Source organism: Meriones unguiculatus, chromosome 7, assembly GCF_030254825.1.
Source record: "Meriones unguiculatus strain TT.TT164.6M chromosome 7, Bangor_MerUng_6.1, whole genome shotgun sequence".
NCBI classification, from domain to species: Eukaryota; Metazoa; Chordata; class Mammalia; order Rodentia; family Muridae; genus Meriones; species Meriones unguiculatus.
The window spans coordinates 37494387-37514477 of NC_083355.1; the positions used below are offsets into that span (position 1 = coordinate 37494387).

At 42.6% G+C, this 20091-nt stretch overlaps 1 protein-coding gene across 6 annotated transcripts in view; it reads left to right on the plus strand.

Annotated features, from left to right (window-relative positions):
• The window catches only part of Rffl (ring finger and FYVE like domain containing E3 ubiquitin protein ligase), a 64380-nt gene that overhangs the window by 4599 nt on the left and 39690 nt on the right, over positions 1-20091 (plus strand). The window lies entirely within an intron of this gene.

The window sequence follows — 20091 nt, forward strand, 5'->3', positions numbered from 1 at the left end:
GACCAGGCTGGATAAACTTGGGTTTAGGAAATAGACTAACCTAGTTTTCAAACCCAGCTTTTAATTTCCTGGCTTCATGAGTTTAGGCAAATTACTGAACCTCTGTTGAGCTTTCTTTTCTTTCTTTCTTTTTTTTTTTTTTTTTTGTTTTGTTTTTTTGAGACTGGGTTTTTCTATGCTCTCTTGGAACTCACTCTGTAAATAAGACAGGCTTTGAACTCAGAGATCTACCTGCCTTTACCTCCTGAGTGCTGGGATTGAAGGTGTGCTGCTACCACTGTCTGGCGAGCTTTATTTTCTTAATCTACAAAATGGAGATATCTGGTAGGATTGTTCTGTGGCTTAAAAGATGGAAAATATGCATATGAAGATAGAAAGAGAAAGTATGGTTTTTGTGTATTGAGGCAGCTCATTTAAACGTCCCTTTAGCTTGATCTCATTAGATTAGTCTACCTTCTTAAAATACTGCTTTTTGTATATAGTTTTTGTTTTTGCCAGTTCTGTGACTAGCTTGTAGTAGTGAGTGTTGACCCAGTGGCATTGGGAGATGGTGACGTCTCCTGAGTCATCAAAGGAAAATCATACCATATTCAGGGTAGCTTTCAACCTTACAGCTTGTTTATTGTAAGAAGGTCTCAGAAGGCAGCCATTCCTCGAGAATTCATTGTATTCCATTTCAGTTTTTAAAATGTTAAGAAAACAAAAGTGAACCCCAGTTTTCAAGGATCCACAGACAGGATGATAAAATCATTTCATTGTATATATTTATATATGATTATGTCATAAGTATTATATAGCCATATCATTGCAATACAGCAGTGGTTCCCAAACTAGGCTGCGTGCCAGAGGCATCTGCAGAGTCTTTGGGTTTGAAAAGATGGTTTCAAAATGTAGGTCATAAGTTTTTGCAGCATAGCCCAGGATGGCTTTTGTTGTTGTTTTTCTTTAAGACTCTAAAGCCCTGATTGGTCTGGAACTTGCTGTGTAGAATGGGCTGGTCTTAGACCCAGAGTTCCATCTGCCTCTGTCTCCTTAGTGCTGAAATTAAAGGCATATACCACTATGCCTGGCCTTGCCTCTAATTCTTGATCTCTCCTGCTTTGGCTTTCCTCATAAGTGCTAGGCTTATATCATGCTTGGCTTTACAATAACTTTATTATTTGTGTTTGTGTGTGTGTGTGTGTGTGAGTGTAAGAGACTAAGAGAGAGGGAGGTTGGGAGAGAGAGAGATTGAGTCTGACTGTATAACCCAGGTTGACCTAGAATTCACTTTTCATGCCTCTGCCTCCTAAGAGGTATCTGTAGCTTCAACCTAAGGCCTCAAACATGTTAGGCAAGTGCAGTGCTGCTGAGCTTCATCTCCACACCCTCCCCATATGTGTACAAACACACACACGATTTTTATAAAATTTTATTTTATGTGATAGCTATTTTGCCTGCATGTATGTCTGTATACCATGTATATGTCTGGTGCCCATGGAGGTCAGAAGATTTGAGACCTGGAACTACAGATGGTTGTAAGCCACCATGTGGGTGCGAGAAACCAAATGGGTAATCTATAAAGCAAGTGCTCCTTATTGCTGAGTCGCCATTATCAGCAGCAGGCATTGTAATGGCTAGTTTTATGTCAGCTTGACACAAAGTAGAGTCATGTTTCCATAGAATCAGGCTGTGGGCAAGCCTGTAGGGCATTTTCTTTATTAGCAGTTCATGGTGGAGAGCCCAGCCCTTTGTGGGTGAGGTCACTTCTGCACAGGTAGTTCTGAAAGCAGACTGAGCAAGCCATGAAGAGTGAGCCAGCAAGCAGCACCCCTCCATGCCTTTAGCATCAGCTCCTGCCCCCAGGTTCTTGCTCTGTGTGAATGCCTTTTCTCACAGCTTTCGATAATGATAATGAACTGTTTGTTATATGGAACTGTGAGTGAAATAAAGCGTTTCCTCCACAAGTTGCTTTTGATTATGACATTTCATCACAGCCATAGTAACTTAAGACAGTTAACATTATCTGTTAGCTGTTCAGGCTGGTTTTGAACTTGCCCTTCTCTTGCCTTAGCCTCCCCATAGCTTAAGTGCATCACTTCTGGCTAATGTATCTGTTCAAATCCAGCATCCCTTTTATGTTTTTTTCAGGAATGTTTACCCAGTTAGTTCTAGAACCAAGGACTAAAGAACCAGAGAATATGGGTGAGAAAACTGAACCACAGGACAATTAGCAATGTTTTAACATTTTTTCAGAATGAGTGGAGTATTGGCATGTACCCAGAATTCCTACCTGCAGGAATAAATTAATAGCATCTGAATTCTGCTTGGTGTGTTTGGACAGTAGCCCAGAAACTCCAGATTAGGCCAGCAGGCTTTGAGGGTGGCCCTGTTGAATGGGGCCTGGAATTGATTTGTTTCCATGTTTCCCTTTTCTAGGTCTTGGTCCTTTCCCCCTCTGCTCTTCCTCCAAGCTGCCCTTCCTTTCAACTTGCTGATCACGCAGGGATGATTACAGGCTGGGCCCCTGGCACCAAAGGCTAAAAGAGGTTGCTGGTTGCTTACACCTGTCGCCCAGCTAAATGAATAGGCTCTTTTGTAGGTAGGGTGTCAACGAAGCTGATTAGTACAATGCTGGCTCCAAGGGCCTACTAATGACACAGCATATGGAAATCACAGGGTGATTTAGAGCCATTGTAGAGGGTTTTTTTTTTCCTTCTTACACTATATATTTATTTTTATGTTGGATTATCGAACCAGCTGAATTTTTGCATGTAACCTATGAATCTGTTCACTCCCGAAACAGACTAATTTCTGTCATATTGACTGGGAATCATTTATATTCTGTAGAAGTCCCTACCCTTAAGGGCCTTTGTATTGTTCAGTAGATGTCTGGTGTGTAATACAATTAAAGTTTTGTTCACTGAGAGCTGACATAATTAGTTTAATTTCTGCTCCTTTATACATTCCTGTTGGCAGCTGGAAAATTAAAATACTAGATGTTGCATAAAACTGCTTTTTTGAGGGTGATTTTACTGTCAGTTGAATGGACTTAGGCCCCAGGGTACATTTTTTAAGATGTCTTATTCAACTTGCCTGTAATAGTCTCCTCTGTATAGAATTAATGTATTAAGACACATAATTGGCTATTTCAGCATGCAGCAGAGACAGTATTTGGCCTTTTACCCCGTGATTATATTTTTTCCTACATCTCTTTTGAGGGAATATGTGTAATTTTTGGAAACTATCACAGTTACATGAGCACACGACTGTCGCGGGGCCTGAAGACGGGAGTGGTTCTCTCTGATAAGCCGCAGTATTTAATTCTCTCCCCGAAGGGTCGGTCTGTTCCTTTTAGATCATAGCACTTGTAAAGTTGATGTGGAAGTGGGAAGGCTGTGGAGCCTGGTAAATCCTTTCATAATTTTCCTGTACGTTTCACAGAAATGGCTTTGACTGTTCAGCAGCTGAACTTGCTCTCAAGGAGGCTTTACATTTAATTATTCTAATCTTCACTTAATTTCCTACAAGGTTCATAGGGAGCTTCTCACCAGGCTGATATTGTGGCTATGACCTACACAGGTTTTTATCTGTCTTAAGCCACCAAAGTTTTATCTATCTGTCTGTCTGTCTATCTGTTCTGTCTGTCTGCCTGTCTATTTAAAATGAAAAGTGACCTTGGTCTGGTAACTTCTCCAATTGTCCGCTCCTATAAAGAGGTAATAGCAGGGCTTTCCTTCTGTCTCAGCAGCCTTTCCAGGTGAGCACAGTGGGTTTTTGAAGGTGGGTGGGGCGGAGGCTAGGCTGTATGGTGTTGCTGGCGTGGTCTCCACCGTGTGGGCTCAGGTGACTCTCCAGCACCGCAGGAGTAGCTGTGAATTTGAGGTTTCGCTGGATGGGTGTCACCTGACTTTGTCAGGCTGGCTTCTAACACTGTTTTCGACCTTTGCGCTTGTCTAGAATGGCATGGAAGTATACGGCTGGCTCCATTGCTCGGGGATATGGAGTGATCAGGGCTAGTTGCTCCCACCACTGGTGGAACCGAGCTCCCTCCAAGAGAGGGGAAATGACCCCTATTTGAATCAGTAGGGTTCCCTGAAAGATCGGAACTGTTTGGATCCTTCTTAAGGAATAGGCCTAGCCAGGAGTCAGGCCAGTTGGAGGCTCTGCTGGCCGCTCAGTGGCAAGGGCAGTCGTTAGTAGTCTGTCCCCATCCTCACATTGTTTTTTTTTTTTTTTGCCTGGGTTATGTTAATAGATTTGAAAGAAAAGAGGGAAACTTTCCTAAGTAGAACGCCCCTCCCCCACTGGACTTTCTTGTTTTACCTCATTTGTCTTGGAAACTTTCCAGGCTTGGGATGATACCTTGAACGCACTGACCTAGTGACTACCTGAATCAACATACTGTCTCATAAAATGTGTCCTTCACACCCTGTCTCTCTTCCCTTTTTACTCTGTCGTGACTAAGAGACCTCTTGAGATACCTGCTCGGGTAGCCACGCCTCAGCCTCCCTCCGTAGGTTGCCAGGCGTCCCATGAGTCCTTGCTGTTAGGTTGCCTTGTAGCCTCATTTAACTGTGGAACCAGACCATATGCTTTATTTGAAAACGCCGGATAAATGCTCTGACTTGGAGAAAGAGCATAGTGTCTTCTCGTGCTCTGACAGGTGGTCCAGTGGAAGTTCATCTATTTTGAGGGATAGGTAAGTATGGTTCTCTAGTTTTTGCAGATATATAGCCATTGTTTGGACAGTTTGGATTTTTTTTTTTTTTTTTAAATGGAGAGGAGTAGAGGCTAAAATTATATGCAAGAGACTGGGAAAGAAAAACTTGTTGGGCTGTGGTGGCACAAGCCTTTAATCCCAGCACAGAGGCAGGCGAATCTCTGAGAGTTCCATGTTAGCCTGGTCTATAGAGTAAGTTCCAGGACAGGGAGGGCTACACAGAGAAACCCTGTTTCAGAAAAACAAAAACAAACAAAAGAACAAAAAGAAAAAAATGTTTTGTTTTTCAAGACAGGGTTTCTCTGTGTAGTTTTGGCAGTCTTGGAACTTGCTCTGTAGACTAGCAGGCTGGCCTCAAACTCAGAGATCAGTCTGCCTCTGCCTCCCGGAGTGCTGGAATTAGAGGCATGTGCCACCACTCGCCACTAAGAAAAGAAAAGAAAATTTTAATCCACCTCTAATTCTGCACTTTGGGCAACACAGAGTCAGGCGCTTTCTTGGTCATTTTATCATCTACCGGGGGAGAGTTGGTATAATCCGTGTCAGATCTTAGGTGTGAACTAAGTGGGTGGGAAGAGGGTGGCAGAATGATTCCTAGAGAGCCTAACAAAAGGCCTCTACCTGTGGCCATTGGGTGGACTGAGCACCCCAGGTGACAGGCCCAGCTCAGTGCTCCCCAGGGGTGGCCTGCTGACACAGGAGTAGAGCAATAGCTTGTGGGACGGACAGTGACTGGGACCCAGCAGTGACTGACAGGTAACACCGTTCTGTATCCCCAGGTGGTTTTCATCAGACTCCTAAATCACATTTACTTGATGAAATCTGATGGAAATATTTTTCTCACTCTACCCCCTTCCTCCCTCTCCCACTTTCCCTTCGTCCTTCCCCCTTCTTCCCCTCAACCCCACATTTGTTATGCTTTGTTGAGACATGTTTTGCCAGACCAGGCTGACCTGGAACTTGTGTGGCTCCTCCTGTTTGCCTTCCTCCAGGTTTGTATTCCACGTGAGTCGGTTGCAAATGTGCCCCACCACACCTGGCTTCAGCATAGCCTTAGATAACCAAAACTAGTTTCAAAAGTGAAAATATTTTTAGAAATGCAAATACTTGAAAGGTTAAAAAAAAAAAAAGAAAAGAAAAAATTTGCAGGGACTGGAGAGTTGGCTCAGTGCTTAAGAGCACCTAGTGTTCTTGCAGAGAGCCTAGGTTTGGTTCTCAGCACCGACATGTTGGCTCATAGCCATGCTAGGCATGCATGTGGTACACATGTGTTCATGCTGGCAAGACATTCACATTGAATAATTAAATAAATAGAATGAACTCTTTCTTTCTTTCTTTCTTTCTTTCTTTCTTTCTTTCTTTCTTTCTTTCTTTCTTTCTCTTTCTTTCTCTCTCTCTCTCTCTCTCTCTTTCTCTCTTTTTTAGCCTTAGCTGGCCTGGAAGGCACAGAGATCTCCTGCCTCTGTCTCTCAAGTGCTGGGACTAAAGGGATGTGCTACCACCACCTAGCTTAAAATTAAATTATTAAGGGGGAAAATGCCTCTAGAACATGGGTTTAGTTCAGAGGCAGAGCACTTGCCTAGCATGTGGTTTAGTCCCTAGCAGTTCCCACGTGTGCATACATGCACACATACATACAGCTTCTAGTTTTGTTTGAGAGTCAAACACATTTAAAGAGCTTTGAGCATCATGTCAAGAGGGCAGGTTTTAATGCTGTGATACATAGCTAAATGTTTTTGAGACAGGGTCTCACTAAGGCTGGCCTTTTAACTCTCCGTTGTTGTGCGGTAGATATCCAAGCACTGAGATTACGGATGTGCATTTTAGCATCATTTGGTCCCTCAACCAAACATCACTTTTGAAAAGGGGGGAGTGTTAACATTCGCTATTACATACTGTAAATATTAAAGAGTTGAAGCACACCATGTACATTTTAATGTACTGGCTGTAATATCTTTATTGGGTCACTTGGTTTTTTCAAGACAGGGTTTCTCTGTGTAGCCTTGGCTGTCCTAGACTCACTTTGTAGATCAGGCTGACCTTGAACTCAGAGATCCATCTGCCTCTGCCTCAAGTGCTGGGACTACAGGCATGTGCCACCATCCACCCCTGCCTACATCTTTATTGGAAATAGCACAGACATTGTGGCTTTTGTGTGTGTGTGTGTGTGTGTGTGTGAGTGTGTGAGTGAGAGAGAGAGAGAGAGACTTATTTTTATATCCTAAAACTTTAGTGGGGTTATATATCTGAAATTTTAGTTTCCACCAAATCTTTTTAAAAATGCAGATTTCAGCTCTGTGTGGTGGTAAAACTATTTGATCCCAGCACACTCAGGAGGTGGAAGCAAGCAGCTCTTTTGAGTTCAAGGCCAGCCATGATTACATAGTGAGATCCTGAAGCAGATATCTGTGTTTTAGCCAAGGCCTGTAGAATCTAGGTGCCTCAAGTGGGGTGGTAGCATTCTTGAAACAGCTAGTCTCCAGTCCCCAGTACATCTGTGAGAAAAAACCCACACATTCAAAACAAAACCAAAAATGTTTGTAAATTGGGACTTTTTTTTTAGAGTGCCAGCTCCTGAATGACCAGAAACTTCTTGTATTTATTATGAGTTTAGGCACTATAGCTGGGCAGATTCTCAACTATTCTAACCCAACAATCCTGGCCTGGTCCACGTCCCACCATGCCCCGTTACCTCTGTTCAGTACCTTAGTCCCAGCACTTTTTTCTTCCTCCACATCTGGCTGGAAGTCCTGCCTGTCTCTCCTGCCTTTGCTATTGGCCATTCAGCTCTTTATTAAACCAATCAGAAGGTGTTGGAGGGAGTGTTTACAAAATATGATGCATCCAAAGAATAATGATACCAAAGTCCAGTCTGTACTTGGCTCTCTGCTGGTACAGAAATCAGCATTTGAATAATACAAAGACAACCTTTACAGAGTGCACAAAAAGATTATCCCCAGCAAGGATGAGAAACACTGAATTCTTTATTTTGTAGAAGAGACTGAAGGCACAGAGGAACTGAGTCAGGTTCTTGTGTCCTGATTGATGTTATTTTCTGTGGCCTCATTGGTGCTATTTCTCGATAGTACAGCAGCATGCTTCCTTACCACTTTCTGTACTTTAAATCAGAATCTGTAAGATGAGAGCAAGGGTGCTTTGATTCCTTCATAATAGTAATGACCAGCTCTCACATAGTGATGTGAAAAGTTAGCATAGGGCTGGAGAGGTGCTCAGGGCTTAGGAGTACTTGTTGCTCTTTGTAGATGGATCTGAGTTTGGGTCATAGCACTTACATAGCAGCTTATAACCCTCCGTAACTCCAGTTTCAGAGCATCTGAAACCTCCTCCTGGCCTCTGTGGGCATCAGGCATGCATGTGGTACCCAGACATACATGTAGCAAAACACCCAGACACAAAATAACATATCTTAAAAAAAAAAAAAAATCAGTGTTTGAGAAGAGAAAAGCTATTAGCTATTATGTCCTAAATAATAGGACCGGCCTTGTAAAGGGTCCCCACCCCAACTCGCAACCCTCATCAAAATTATAAAAGGAAAATGAACAGAAAAGCCACCGGCTTAAATGTCAGAGCAGTGTCAAAGTGCTGTGAAAATATCACAGTTTACATGATTTTCTGTCTCCCTTGATGGATCTAAAGCACAGTTTGAGTTGCACTTTTCTAGATGGCTGTGAGGACATGTCAGGAATTTGATGCTGCAGGTCTTCCGTCATTGTCTCTGTAGTACCACCTGTAACTGTAGCAACCAGGTGAGACTCTTGGTCCTCCCTGAGGAGAGACGGCCCGTCACCTAGGGACTCCAGGTCACAACCATAATTTTAATACAGTGTGAGGATTAGGTGAGGGGCATTCAACTAAGAGTAATTTGGTAGAACTGTCTCTAGGCTCTCGTGACTAAATACTGTCACTTCCAACTTCATGGAAATACTGAAAGATAGAGAACAAAAAAAAAAAAATGAAATTTAGGGGTGTGTAGTTTGAGGGACTTCACTTGTACTTGCTTTCCAGCTCTCCTGTGTAAGTGTGGGAAGGCGGCCGGATGTGGTGGCCCATGCATGTAACCCCAGTACTCAGGAGGCAGAAGCAGGCTGATCGATGTGAGTTCCAGGACAGTCACAGCTGCACCGAGAAACCCTATCTTGAAAAAAAAAAAGTGTGCGAAGAAGCATTAGTCATTTGTATATTTGTATGGCTATAACGTCCAAAATGCTATCTACTTGGGGCTGGATAAAACTCTCTTCATGTGTGCTTTGCATTCTGGTTTGATTGTCTAATTATATGAAATTCTGAACTTAAAAAATTATTGGAGCATTATTTGAGTAGTTAGACAATAATGAAGATGTTTGGATGTTTCAGGGAACACAGCTTCCTGTGTCTGGATTTTGCACAGGAGATAGTTTCAGTTGTTCTGAAACAAAGATGATTAAGAAACTGCATCATCTGTGGCTTGACACAGCTGCCCAGACTTCTGGCCATGCTGGGGCCTTTGTACAAATACTGCTTAGCACTTGGAGAGAGTTTGTGTATCTTTTTGTTTTTCAAGACAGGGTTTCTCTATGTAGCTTTTGCTGTCATAGTCTAGGTTGGCCTCAAACTCACAGAGATCCACCTGACTCTGCCTCCCAAGTGCTAGGATTAAAGGCCTGTACCACCATACCCAGCAAGTTTGTGTTTCTGATTCTAAGAATGTCTGGTTCTTTACTGAATAGTAAGGAACCTAGAAAAGGGAGAAGAACATTTGTAGTGAGAATTCTGAAATTTTGGTTTCTTAAACAAACAAACAAACAAACAAACAAAAAGCACACAGAAATGTGACAAGAATGTTTTCGTTTTAATCCCAGGCATGGGAATATGGGTCTGCTTCACAGCAGCTGACTGTAATTTGCCTCATGCTCTGGTGGGGGCATGATTTTGCTAGCTGCAGATAGTTTCTGCAATTGTGTGACGGAATTCTGGGGACTTTTCAGAGGGTATATAAATACTAGGGCCCTGACAGGTGGGTTGGTTGTTGTTCGTCATGGTTTGTTAAGTAGTCATGGACAAAGAAGAAACAACAACAAGAAGAAATTAGATATCCTGACTGGGAAAATTAAACTTTCCCCAAGGAATTAAACACTCCTGATCAGCAGGAAGTAGTCTACTGATTATGTCTCCCCCTTTCAGACCCCTGACTTTATTCAGTCATCACTTTCCTTTCCTCTCTATCCTTTATTTTCTCCCTTATGTAGTGTTAGGGGATTGAAGGGGAAGAAGAAAAGGGGTGGAAGAAAGATGCATCCACAAAGTAGTAAATGTCCAGTTACAGGCGTTACTCGTGTCCAGGTAACTCAAGGCAAGTGGCTTTCTCACAGCATCTGCAGAACAGACATCCTCCCCTAGCCCAATAAGGAAGAGTGCTTTATGGGACGGCTTTTGACCTTGGTTTGGGCCTTCCTTTCCTGTTAGACTAATTGGTAGGATAGCTGCTGTCAGGCTGTGACCCATTTTACGGTGGGGTTTGGCTGGTATAACTTACATTAGGAAAGATGGGTGGGGCCAATGAGTAAGGGAACAGGTAGCTTTGAAAGTCTCTCTGCCTGCCCTGTGAAGTCTTGACTTTTGACTTTGAACATTTTCTTTGGTGACAGACGTAATAAAACTGTCTCTCCAAACAGCCTCCTCCTTATTGGAATCATATGTTGGCAACAGGAACTTGGGAAGCTGGGTGTGTTCAGCAGGATTTACTTTACTCATTCCATTGAGTAAGATGATCTTTTTCTGAATGAAATTGTATGCATTCTTAAGTAGGTGTTAGGAGATGGCTTATTCTTTCCTAAAAAATACGAGAGAACTTTGTGTAAGACTGATCAAAAGACTGGTGTTTCTCTTCCTATGTGAAATAGGCCTCTTTGTGTTGTATTTAACTTTAAGAAAGAGCGCCAGCACTGTGGGCTGAAGGGGTGTTTGGCAGTAGAGCACTTTACTTCCCTAGTACAAACCAGGCACTGGGTTCCTTCCTGCACCACAAAACCCAAACAGAACAAAACTGGAACACACAGTGTGTGCAATTTTACCATATTAACCCGTTCAACCCTCCAAGTCATCTAGCTAAACCTGTGTTCCACAGATGTGCAAACACACAAAAGAGCTGGCCTAAGGCCACCAGCATTGAAATGGAACCAGCGGAATGGAGTGGCTGAGTCCCCAGCACTAGGCTGCCACTGCTGCCCACCCTTTCAGCTCATTTGATGCACACAGCTTTTCACACTGGGTCTTCACAGCAGATTCCATTTTATATAATGTGGGCTTAAAACTTCTTTTGAGACATGGGCCTCCTTCTATGGAATGCTACTTTAAAATGTTGTATTTGTTCCTTATTTTCCTAGTTTGCTTTTGTTAGTACTAAATAATTGTTCTATCATTCATTCCTAATCCTAAAATTTCAAATGTCTAAACCAGTCAACCTTAAAAGCATATTTGGCTAAATATCTAAAGCTTTGGTTTAGGGAAGATTTCATCGGTGGGTTTTCAGATCATTTTTCTTTTCTTTTTTGAACACACCTTTCTGCTTCTGAGTAGTCTTCCTCACAGACGGAATCCTACTGAGCTATGCAGATGCTAGCACCCACAGGCCTTTGCTTTGTGAGTGATGTCATTGAGAGAAGAGGTGGTGGTCCGATTTGCTAAGAAGCACTGGTCACATAGAAAGTAGAACATGGCTCGAGGGGGCGCAGAAACACTGTTTTATATCTTTTCCTAGATCCCCCCCCCCACTTCAGTATGAAAGGCCCTGGTGGAGAGCAGCTACTCACGGTGTGCCTGTCAGTCTCACTGTGTAGACACACGCTGGGAGTGAGCTTACCAGAGCAAACCTATTTGCAGCAACTGATTGCACTGCCTTACACTTGAAGGCAGCCTGTCTGCTAACCACACCCACTACCATCAACTTGTCTGACTGCTTTGACTCTTTTCATGTCATCTGTCCTGCCTGCTGAGCTGGAACAGCATCAGGAGTTCTTCACTCTCTGTGGAGACTCGACATTGCTCCTGGCTGTAGGGGGAAAACTGTCAAGGAGGGATAGCACACAGGTAAGACCTGGATATGTCTTATTTGGGCCAGTAAGTATTTCTTGATTCAAGATTTAAAAAAAAAAAAAATCCCCACCTTTCATAGCATTGCCTGCAAAATAGTCTGAAATATTTCTGTGCAGTGCTGTATATAAACTTTTACCATTCCTAATTCTCTGTAGTTGGTGGACACAGTTCAGTAATTGTACTTTATTTTTACTTTTAAATTTATTTTTTTTAAGTGAGGCATTGGCCTCTTTTTTTAGTTTTTATTTTATGTATATTTAGTGTGAAGGTATCAGATCCCTTGAAATTGGCATTACAGACAGTTGTGAATTGCCATGTGGGTGCTGGGAATTGAACCCTGGTCCTTTGGAAGAGCAGACAATGCTCTTAACCACTGAGCCATCTCTCTAGCCCCTTAAATTTATTTTTAAGTAATTAAGTTGTTTTTTTCTTTTCTTTCTTTCTTTTCTGAGACAGGGTTTCTCTATAGCCTTGGCTATCCTGGGTTCGCTTTATAGACCAGGCTGGCCTTGAACTCACAGAGGTTTGCCTGCCTCTGCCTCTCTGAGTGCTGGGATTATAATCATGTGCCACTAAGCAGGCTAAATTAGAGATTGATGGGAGAGCCCCCCCCATGGTGGGCGGTGCCATCCCTGGGCTGGTGGTCCTGGGTTCTGTAAGGAAGCAGACTGAGCATGCCATGGGAAGCCAGCCAGTAAGCAGCACCCTCCAAGGCCCTTCATTGGCTCCTGCCCTGTTTGAGTTCCTCAGTTATTTCAGTGTTGAGCAGGGATATGTGTAAGCCAAATAAACCCTTCCCTCCCAACTTGCTTTTGATTATGGTGTTTCATCAAAGCGTCCGTAACTCTAACTAAGACATCATGTATCTCCAGCCAGCTTTCCCTATGGTTATATTTGTTTAACCAGTATCAAACCAGGAAGTTGACATGGTTATATTCTCGCCACCTCCACCCCTGCACAGATCTTGTGGTACCTCTTTAGAGTCATACACATCCTCCTGTCTCCACCACTTCAAATTCTTTGCAACTAATAATCTCTAGCTCTTTATTTTTGTCGTTCTAGAAATGGATTTTTAAGAGTATGTGACTTTTTTTTGAGGCTGGTGTTTTCCTCTTGGCACAACCTGGTCCACCTAAGTTGCATGTAGTAATAATCTGTTCTTTGCTGAGCAGTATTGGCCATTCATCTGTTTTAGAGCACCTTGGTTGCTACCACACTGGGGCTATTGCAGTTAAAGCTGCTGTGAACATTCACATGCTGCAGATATTTGTATAGACAAAAGTTTTATTAAATTTATTTGTGTGTGTGTGTCTGCAGGTATATAGGCACGTGTTCTGCATGGTGCATGTGTAGAGGTCAGAGGACAACTGGCTGGAGTTGGTTCTCTCTTACCATGTGGGTTCTAGGAACAAATCTCAGCTCCATAGGTTCACTGGTTCTGGATACAAGTTTTTGTTTTCAATAACTTATTTAATTTTTATTTTACGTGCATTAGTGTGAAGGTGTCAGATCGCTTGGAATTGGTGTTACAGACAGTTGTGAGCTGCCATGTGGGTGCTGGGAATCGAACCTGGGTCCTTTGGAAGAACAGACAGTGCTCTTAACGACTGAGCTATCTCTCTGGCCCCTGGATACAAGTTTTAATTTCACTGGAATAAGTGCCCAAAATGTAGTTGATGGGCCTTAAAGTGAGTGTGAGAGATTTCCTTCTCTTTATGGTTTGAAGCAAGGTCTCGTTGTGTTGCCCAGATGGCCTTCAACCTTTTGTTTTTGTGGGGTTTTCTGTTTGAACGCCTATAGCCTGGGTAAACTCCCTGCCATTGCTGTATTTCTAGCCTTGGTATGTTTGGTTTATTTAAATTCATCAGATTACTCAGTAAATTGAATTGGCCAACAAAGAGATGTTTTGAGCTGGTTTTTGTTGTTGTTGTTTTAGCCCTCCATGTGATTCTGCCTCTATGCAGCATGGCCTGGGTCTGGTGACTCACTGTAGAACCCAATGCTGTCTGCTGTGAGTCGGAACCAAGACTAACTCACTTTCCTGCTGCCAGCACAAGCGCTGCCCAGGAGCATGCAGTCCAGACTAGGAATTTCTGGTGGCTGCATTATAAATCTATGTTTGTGACTATACCCTCAAATTTTGGCTACAAAGAAAAATTGTTCAATAGGCCAGATGGTGGTGGTGCCACCAGCAAGCTCTACAGAGTGATTTCTAGGACAACCAGGGCTACACAGAGAAACCCTGTCCTGAAAGAAAAGAAAAAAAAAAAACAACAATCCAAAACAAACAAAAAAGTTCAAATTGTTTTCTTTGTCAGGTAGTTTTAGAAACCTTAAGGTCAAGTAGTTTAGACTGCTTATTTGGAAATGCTGTAGCAGCACAAAATGCACATAGGCAGAAGGTCAGTGTATAGGCAGAAGTAACTGAATTAGTTGTAGACTTACTAGTTATATTTCTCTTTGCTCATGCATGTGTGTATGTGTCAGTGTCTCCATCATACAGCTCCATGTCTGGGCACCCTCCCCACCTGCCAGTCACAGTGCTTTTCCCTGATGGCTATTATATTATAATGATAATTTTCCTTGTAAAACTTTTAAAAGCACTGGGTTAGAGGGTAAGCTTCCTGTAACACATGCTCTGTTATAAAGGGATGGGAGAGGCACCTTTTTAGAAAAATCCCACTTCTAAATTTATCTTTTAAACCCATACCCAGTCATAAGATTGTACATATTTATGGAGTGCCTTGTGCTGTTTCAACATGTATACAATGTGTAATGTTTCCGTCATATCTGTTTTCTCAAACATCTGTCATTTCTTTATGGAAAACACACTCAAACTGTCTAGCTTTTGGAAATACTTAGTATATTATATTGTCATTATGTCCAGTCACCACGCCTCTTACTCCTATCTAACTCTAGTTGAGTACCCATTTATCAGCCTCTCCCCTCCTTTCCTTCCTCTGCTTTTAAGGACCTGAAGAGATAAGTTTTATTCCTTGTTCCTTGGGCTTGGGTTGAAATAAAGCTGTAGCTTTATTTGCCAGTAAATCAATAGAATCTGGATGTTAGGCTGTGTTCTCTCACTTTATTATAAATAATGCAAGCCTCCCTTGTGGTGAGCTCTCTTGCTGAACCCTGGGGAGGTGGGGACTGTGAGCAGTCAGCATCAGAGCGTGTGGTCCTTTGGGGGTTTGACTCATCAGCTGCTTAGTCAGATGGAGTGTTTTCTAGCGCTCCCCAAACGTACAGTTCAGCCTTTGTTTTGAAATCATTCCTTCTGTCTTCTCTCCCTCTTCCATTACTTTGATTACTTTGATGAGACATTCAAGCTGTGCAGTCGTATCCTTTTATTTCCATAGTCTACAGAAGCTAGTTTGATGGTTAACTGTAGGCGAGCAGGTAATTGTATCTACTTGGCTGGAACTCATCCTTAAAGGTGAAATATGTGTTGACAAAGGCCCCCTAGACTTAGAGACCTGAACAAAGGTAACTGGGTCCTTTGGAGTTTTAGAGAAAACCAGAGTGAAAGTTTAGGAAGTGTGACTTACTGAGGCAGGATTGGTGTATTGGGGGGAGAGAAGGTGTGTGAGTGAGTGTGGGGGGAGGAAGAGAGAGAAATATTTGGGGGAGCAAAGAATACAAAGGTGTATAGTAAGGAATTACAGATTCAGATAGTCTCCAATGCTGAGTGACTTTGTTCTGAGAGGAAGGTTACTGGGGCAAGAGAAGTAATAGGATGGACCCTAATAGTTACTTCATTATGCAGCCATCTGCGTTGTTTGGGTGATGGAGTTTGATGACAGGGGCATCTTTCCTGCCCATTTTCTGTGCGAGCAGCTCAGTAAGAAGGCTAAGAAATAGCCCTGTGTAGAAAATTACACCCACAAATGGCTCCAGGATTTCTACTGCCAGGTTCTGAAATGAGCTGCCCTAGACAGCAATTTGATGACATTGCCAACTATCTTTCTCCCAGTCCCCACCAGTCCTCAGACTGTGTTCTGACAGCTTCAACTTCTTCTGTTGCTGCATGCTTGCTACATTTTTCAACTACTGACATACAGGAATTTAGTATTTTACTGTGCCTAAGGTAGGCAGTTGCTTGCCTCTTGATATTCGATACCTTTCCTAGCTATGAAGTATTAGACCACACTGGATAATCGAGTGCCCACAGTTATTTTATAGAACAGATTCTGGGAGCTGTACCGGGGGAGCTAGCTGGGGTGGTGCACCCTCATTCTGCTTGACGTTGTTTGCCATAAAGTGCTGTTGAACCAAAAAGCAGGTTGAGCCTCAGCTGTGCCGGTTCCTATATCTGAACATGAAAGTGCTCGTTAAAGATTAAAGGACTGCTTGGTCCTCCTGGCCCCAAGATGGAATGATCTCTGCTGTGGCGACAGCTTCCCTCTCCCTGGAGAGGCCATTTTATACAGCAGGTTTGTGCTTCCAAATGTTACAGTGAGCTGCGCTGGCTGATACGGCAGCGATAAGTTGACATTTGGGCACTCTGAAGACATATGAGCTCTATAGCATCCATGGTTTGGATTTCTGGGAAAACTGCCTCATCAGGAAGTCAAAAGCCTCAGCTTTCAGCCTGTCCCTATGGGGAGGCGTTTTCCTTTGTTTCATTTGACTGTTCTACAGAGTCAAGTGAACTTGCCTTTTCTCAGCAATAAAAATTCCATGAAGTCCCTTGTGCTGTGTCCCAGGTGTGAGAGTAGCTCCGTGTAACCAGATGGCAGTGATAGTAGTTACAATAATTTCTTCTGCAGACTTGAAAAATAGCAGTCCAACCAAGAAAATAAGTAACAGTTCAGTTACATTCTGTGTGGTTCTTGCTGATAGGAGGACTGATGTTGAGGACCCTGTGACTAGTGTTCAACTAGTTTCAAAGACTAGTGAAGTCTTTCAAAGACTTCATTTTACTCTGTGAGTGCCTCAGGTAAATAGCAGTAACCTCCAGGCACTGTCCAGGCTGGTTTGCCTGAGCAGCCTGAGAGGGAGGAGCTTATTTAAAACACAGCTGAGGGGCTGGGAAGCTATCTTTTTTCCCTAAGCACTCTTCTTGGTTCTTAAGCAGCACTACAGTTGATTCTTGAGTATCCTAAAGCTTACTTCATTCTTCCTGCTTAATTTCTGTGATTTATTAGATGATAGGTGTTTGTGTGGTACCGTATTATTTTTCTTAAATAATAGGTACTCTTGTTTCTTTAAACATGGTCGGTTGGAGAGAGGACTCAGTGGGTAGGTACTCGGTGGGTACTATTACTTTTGTAGAAGACTTACTTAGTCCCAGCACCCACATCATTGGTAGTGCTATGTCCAAGGAGAGCTGATGCCCTATTCTGGCCTCCATGGGCACTGTGTTTCCCTTCCTACATATACATAAGTAAAAATAATAAAAGTAAATCTTTTTTTTTTTTTTTTAAAGTTATGTTTGGGCATTAAGAGCCTTCCACAACGATGATTGGAATTTGGCAGTGTCTGGGACAGCCACTGATTCTTCGAAATTTGGGTTTTATTGATTCTCTTAGAGAAAGGATGTAGATACAAGATTGATTTTATTCAAAATAAAAAGTGTACTAAGTGTGGTGGGCATGCCTACAATCTCAGTATTTAGGAGGTGGAAAGAGGAAGGTCATTCTCAAAAAACAGAACAGAAACAAACAAACAAAACCAAGAAAGTTAAAAATGCTTCTCCGATCCTATACCTATTGCAGGTCCCCGCCTCAATGTGTTGTCCTGACCTCTTTTTGCATATTCTTGCTAAGTTTGTGTGGATTTAGGAGTCTTAAAGAATCTCAAGGAATGAATAGTTTAATTTCCTTTTTCATAGTTGTTGCTTGTACCATTAGGCGCTATTGCAATGTCGTTATATGCTTAGTCCAAGGACAACAATGTGTGAGATAGATGCAAGGTTTTTGTTTGTTTTTTGAGATAGGGTTTTTTTTCTCTGTGTAGCTCTGGCTGCCCTAGAACACTCTCTGTAGACTAGACTGGCCTCAAACTCAGAAAGATCTGCCTAACTCTGTCTCCTGAGTGCTGGGATTAAAGGCAGCAAGTTTTAAGTTTTTAATTTTCAGTGTTGTGGGGAGGGGCAGAGGTTAGACAGCAGCTTCTTAGGAGTTGGTTTTCTCCAGCTTGTTTTGAAGGGAGTGTTTCTCTTGTTGTACTGTTCCAGACTAGCTGGCCCGTAAGCTTCTGCCTGATAGTCCTGTCTGTGCTTCCTGTCACGTCTCCCATCCCAGCCTTGAGAATACAGGTGCATACACTGCCTCCAGGGGGTAGATAGAGTTTAGCTTGTCTAGCTTGCATAGCAAGCACTTTTATCCACTGATTCTTTTTTTTTTTTTTTTGTGAGTGCATGTGCGTTTGTGTGTGTGTATGTGTGTGTGTACGTGCGTGTGTGTGCACATGTGTGCGCGTGAGTGGTTTCATGCTATCCTGCAACTTACTGTGTTTCTAGGCTGGCTTCAAAATCATGCAACTACCCATTTAAAAAAACTTTATTAATAGTTTTGTGAGGTAGGTTGCTCAAGTTTTAAAACTTAAAGAACATAAATGGCAGAACCAACACTATTTTTTTTATTTCTACAGTCTCATAATCTTTACATAATTTCATAAAACCTCAGCCTGAAGCCATTAGTTTAAATTTAGTATCTTTTATGAGCTCTTTTCTAGTCTAAAAGGAGGTGCTAGGATGGAGTGTGCTGCATTTTGGAGAAATGGATTAAAGCTATCAGAATCTCAGAGAGGGGAATGATACCCCTCCCTAGCTAAATGGTATCTTAGCAGATTGAGTAGTTCTGTGCTTTTATGCTACTGGTCCTGAGTAGTTCTTGGTGTGGCTCACGATGACTCCTACCCAGCACACCGCACTGCCAAGATTTTTTCGCCCTAAGTTTACCAGAGTAGGAGGAGCTCATAGCTTTTGTAACAACACCACTAAAAGCAGCTATGTGTGTGACCCTCAAGAGTTGTTTTATATGAGTCTGTGTGAGGCTTCTCCATAGCTGCAGAAGGATTTTCAGGAGTGTAGTTCATGAGATAATGGGTGTCCACTGCTCTAAAGATGACTTATCCCTTGAAAAGAACTAATGAACACACTGCAGGGGGCAGGGAGGACTTGTCTTTAAATACTATCAGTATCTGAATAGGAAATACTGACTGGAGGTGCTAGGATGGAGTGTGGCTGCATTTTGGAAAAATGGATTAAACTATGAGAATCTCAGAGGGGAATGATAACCCTCCCTAACCAAATGGTATATGAGCAGATTGAGGAGTTCTGTGCTTTTATGCTTCTGGTCCAGGGAGCAGTTATAACACCTTACTCCACAGTGGCTGTTCTCGAGTGGTATAATAATGAAGAATTGTGTGAGTGGGATGAAACAGCTCATTTGTTGCAAGGGAGTGAATTAGCATAGCTTTTAAACTCAAATTCTGTCTGCACATACTTCTTGTTTGTTGGTTTTGGTTTTTTGAGTCTCACTGTGTAGCCCTGGCTGTCCTGGAACTCATTCTGTAGACCAGGCTGGCCTTGAATTTACAGAAATCCCTCTGGCTCTGCCTCCAGAGTGCTGGGATTAAAGCCACCAGATTTGCTAATGTATTTTAGTTAACCTAGCATTTAGTGACTGCAGCCCATGTTGCCAGCTCCATCCAGAGTTTATGCCATCCGAAATCTACCTTGAAAGATGGAGGAGGCCAGATGTGGGAGCCATGAATATCCTTGCTGAGAATAACTGGGGACCACTCAGATGCTTCACTGGAGAATAAAAGGGTCTGATATGAACTTCAGTTCCTCTCTTCTCAAATTAAAAGCATCCAGAAGCTGGAGATAAGGTTCAGTGGTTAGGATCCCTGGCTGCTCTTCCAGAGGACCAAGTTTCAATTCTCAGCACTCACATGGCAGCTCACATCTTTCTGTAACTCCTGTTCCAGAGGATTTGACTCCCTTACTCATGCAGTCGAAACATCAATGTACACAAAATAAATGTAAATAAATTAAAAAAAGAAAAAAGAAAAGCTCTGGCCCCTTTTCCAAAGGGCTTGATTCCTAACACCTAAATGGCAGCTCACAGCAGTCCCAAAGGATCTGATGGCCTCTTCTGGCATCCTCAGGCATCATGTGCAAGTGTGGTACACAGATAAATATGCAAATACCCATCACATAAATGAAAGCACTTAGACTGCAAGGATTTGATGTTTGTTTTCTTTGTGTAACACCAATGCCAATTCTAGTCTGTTAAGGCTAATTCAGTGCTAATGAATGAATAGTTCTTGATGAGCCAGTCATTCTC